Below are 5000 nucleotides of genomic sequence, written 5' to 3' on the forward strand. Positions count from 1 at the left end.
GAGAGAGAGGAGAGAGAGAGAGAGAGGGGAGAGAGAGAGAGAGGGGAGAGGAGGAGGAGAGGAGAGGGAGAGAGAGAGAGGAGAGGGAGAGAGAGAGAGGGAGAGATGGAGGAGAGGATGGAGAGATGAGAGAGAGAGAGAGATTGGGGGGGAGGGGAGAGAAGAGAGGAGGGGGGAGAGAGGGGAGAGAGAAGGAGGGGGGGAGGGGGAGGATGGAGGGGAGGAGAGGGGAGAGGAGAGGGGGGGAGGGAAGAGAGGGGGGGAGGGAGAGGAGGGAGAAGAGAGAGGAGGGAAGATGAGGGGAGGGGAGGGGGAGGGAGGGAGGAGAGAGAGGAGGGGGAGAGGAGAGAGAGGGGAGAGAGAGAGGAGTGGAGAAAGAGGAGACGGAGAGGGAGAGGTGGGGGGAAGAGGAGAGGGGAGAGGGAGGGAGAGGGGAGGAGGGGGGGGGGGGGAGGAGGAGGAGGAAGGAGAGTGAAGAGGAAAGGGAAAGGGGGGAGAGAGATAGAGGGAAGAAGAGGGAGGAGGGAGAAGGAGAGGAGGAAAGAGGAGAGAAAGGGGGAGAGAGGAGGAAGAAGAGGGGGGGGGGGGAGAGAGAAGAGGGAGGAGGAGGGGGAGAGTGTAGAGAGGGTGTTTTCCCTACTCGGCCAGCGGGTGCTCCAGCCAGTCGCATCATGGGTTAAGCACTGGCGGAGTAGGAGGAATTGCTCCGAAGGGCCTTGCTTGTTCGCCCGTTGAGGTGGTAAGCTGTAATAAGTTTTGTGCGGCGGTCATGGAGAGAGTATGATTTGGTTTGTAGGGTATATGGCATTGAAGAGTTAAGTTTAGGTGAGAGTGAAGAGTTGTTGATGGGAAGGTGATGTGATTGAAAGTTTACGAGTTCTACGATGGATTGGACTGGGTGATCTTGTGTGGCAGGAAGGTAGGCCTTGAGATGTTAATGGGATCATGAAGTGGTGATGGAGTTAATTTGGAGAAAGTGGGAGATGGGTAGAGACTTTAAGTTTTTTTGTTTTAAAGATTATGTTTGATTAGAAATGAACTGTTGAGCGTTTGCGGTCTTCTGTGAAATTTGTTTCTATGCTTTTAGAAATATCAGACCCTGGTGGATTAGGGGTTTTGTTTGATAGTGCTTTTGTTTTTATTGTTATTTGTAATTCCTTACTGGTTTCTATTACTAAGCATCTCTTGTCTTTTCTGGGGCTATATTCTTCATCATTTGCTGTTACGGAGCTTTTCATTTGAGTATTTTCTTGTTTTTCTAATATTTTCATCATGTGCATGCACTCTAGTTCTCTATGTTTGTCTTCTTGGGTATTTTATTTGTACAATTCTAATACTGAGGTGGTTCTAAGCAGCCGTGGCTATTCTTAGAGCGTCATTTTGTACGATATTTATTTTTTATTTCTGCGTTTGGCTGCACCAAAGACTGAGATTCCAAGTTCTAGTTTGGGTTTATTGTAAATTCAGAATTTTATTTTGTTTCTCTCTCTGCTCCCCATGTTGTTGGAGATATTTTCTTCATTATGTTTATTCTATTTGAGCAATTTATCTGTAAATTGTTGATGTGATTTAATTTTTTGGCTGTCAAATTCTAGACTAGAATTGTTTGGTTGTGACTTTGAGTCCTTTGTGATCTATTTGTATCCTTGGCATTTGTCTTATTCTGCTTTTTGTAAAACACAGGAGTTTACTTTTTGGTAATTTCTAACCACCAGTTTAGTCTATTAGTTTCAAATATTTTTCCAATACATGATATTCTACAAATGAATCTATATGACCTATTGGGTCTTTACCAAATTTTATTACTGGGTTTGCTGATGACTTTTAGTTCCTCCGGCTTTTCTCCTTTTAACCAGGGAGAGTCAAACAATGTCAAGATTTTTTCTAAAGCTTTTTGGTGCGTTATTGAGCAATTCTTGACATTTCGTCTGTTCCAGAGGCTCTCCATTTTTCTATTTTATTACTGAAGTTAATTCTTTGAAAGGGAGACTTTTGCTTATTCCCTCAGTTTTTGGTTGTTCTGTTAAATTCTTTACTTCTGTTTCTGTTAAAAAAAGCATTTCACTCTTTTGTTTATTGTTCCTTGAAATTCTTCTTTGAGCAGGTTGAATTTTTGCTTAACGTCTGGATCGGCTGACTGTTGTCAGTTACTGGGGGATTACTAATTCTGTTTTTACCTGCTAGTTTTTTTTCATGAAATTCCCAATCCCTCTGGTTGGAGTGGAAGTCAAGGGACCAACTCTATGATGGTTCTTGCTTTGATTTGTAGTTTTTTGTTTTCTATTCTCTTCACGTCATTTGGATTTTTCTCCACTTATTAAATGCTTTATTTCATAGTTTTATGATTTCTTTGCATTTTTGCACCAGGGTTTGCTTGCTTTATTTTTATTAACCTTTTTATTATCAAACTTAAAATATCTTTTACCAGTGCTTTTTATGAGATCCATTGTTTTTGTAATTGAATTAATGGCCTTGATGTCTATGTTTTCTAATTCTTCTTGAAAATGCATCCTTCCTTCTCCATTGAAGCTCCATTTTTTCCTTAGTATGTTTTGTTATTGTGACAGCTTTCTTTTATTATTATTGTTAGTTTGTGTTTGCTTTTAAGTTCTAAATGGCTTAGTTCTGGAGACCTTATTACTAAATCTATTGCAGTTCCTGTTTTGGGTCTATTCTGGAGGTTAGTCCAGTGGGGTTATTAGCATCACTGCTTTGAGTCATCAAGTTGAACAGGTTTATTTTAATTGCTGTTTTTATATTTATCTGTGGGTTCCATGAAGGGTGGTGAGCAGGAAAGTCTCCTGTTATGAATTTGGGATTATCTAATTGGTCTGTGTAATGTTCTATTTCTTGTTGTTCTATTCTGTTGCAAGGGTTGTATATCAAAATTAAATTTTTGCTATTTTTTCTTGTAGCTAATTTTTATAGCTTTTGTGTCTATTTTGTCAATTTGTCTTTCATTGAGGTTATTTTCTTATTGTGTAAACAGTTATGTATACATTAAGAAGTAGAAGTTTCTTTACTTCTTAATTGTCTGGTGTTGTTTTTGTTTATTTCTTGAGCTTTTATGTGTGTCTGGCATGTTCTGTCATAAGCTGGGTTATGCTGAGGGATTTCCAGGACAGAAAAAAGTGAGAGTTATTTGGACAGTTTAAATTTGTTTAAATTTGTAATTGCTGACTGCAATTACTACATTTTAGTTTGTTTTTGCAAGCAATGATCCCATGTCCATACATTAGGCATTTGAAGCATTTTGGAATGGGGAATGTGGACTGGAAAACTTGGTATGAAGTATGGCCTATGGCTACCTTGGAGGGAAGTGGACCCTGGAATGTAATTTGTAGTGCCTTAGTGGGGAGCCATTTATTTTCTCCTGATGATTTTCTTAGATTATTTATTCTGTTTCTTTGATTTGTGTATCTGGTCCCCAAATCCTTTTCATCTTGTCTTGGATTTTTTCAAATCAATTTCAGTTGCTACTGGGAAATAGTGCCATAGGAGCACCCTTGGTTTTTGCTAGAGGCCAGTTGCTTACATTGGACTTCCCAATTTCCAAGGTGAATTACTTCATTCAAAGGTCCATTTTTTATATATTTTATATATGTATTTTTGAAATTTGGATTTATTTAGAGCATCTGTTAATTCCGTGGTTTGTCTGCCGGGTTCTTTGTTATGACCCTGCTTGGAGCATGGGTAACCTTTGCTGTCGCTGTTTCTTCATCTGCTGTTTTCTGTTGATCGAAATTCATTCCATTGTTAGTGCCAGGCACATAGCCTGGATCTAGTTCAAAAGTCACGTTCATAAGATTAGGAAGAATTCAATTTGACTGTTAACAGTATGGCAGTTGGCAGTCGACCCAAGTACTAGTAACTGCGGGAGTCTTTTTATGAAGATATATCAATACAGATGATGTACTATCCCAAAGTTGGGGCCTTTAGAGACTGGGCGAACGCAGACGATAGACTCTATAGACTCATACAACTCTCCACTGGGTCTGAGGGAACAGCCAGGGTGTGATCAGATCCCCCGCTGGTAATTCCAGGGGATTAACTGCGCTTCTTAATCATTTCAGGAATTTAGTTAGAGTTCGGCAAAAATAAATAGAAAACAGGAAACACTGACACTCAAGTTTACTATCAAACTAATCTATGAAACATTCAAACCTTTTCAAAGTTATGCCTTAATAATAATATGGAACAAAAGTATAGATAAAATTAATGTAAGGCAAGAATGGAAAGCACACACTCACACACACACACACACACACACACACACACACACACACACACACACACACACACACACACACACACACACACACACACACACACATGTATGCATGCATGCATATATATATATATATATATATATATATATATATATATATATACATATATACATATATACATATATACATACATATATATTATGTATGCATGAGTGGGAAAATTAGAGTTTTGACTTTTTTTTCTTATAGTATCTTTGTGTATGTGTGTGTGGGGGAGGGGGTTATATATATATATATATATATATATATATATATATATATATATATATATATATATATATATAGCTATAGATATATATTACATATATATATATATATATATATATATATATATATATATATATATATATATAGCTATAGATATATATTACATATATATATATATATATATATATATATGTAATATATATCTATAGCTATTTTTATATATATATATATATATATATATATATATATATATATATATATGTATATATATATATATATGTAATATATATCTATAGCTATTTATATATATATATATATATATATGTAATATATATCTATAGCTATCTATATTTATATATATATATATATATATATGTAATATATATCTATAGCTATCTATATTTATATATATATATATATATATATATATATATATATATATATATATATATGTATATATATATGTAATATATATCTATAGCTATTTATATATATATATATATA

The sequence above is a fragment of the Penaeus chinensis genome, chromosome 25, assembly GCF_019202785.1.
Source record: "Penaeus chinensis breed Huanghai No. 1 chromosome 25, ASM1920278v2, whole genome shotgun sequence".
Classification (NCBI taxonomy): Eukaryota; Metazoa; Arthropoda; class Malacostraca; order Decapoda; family Penaeidae; genus Penaeus; species Penaeus chinensis.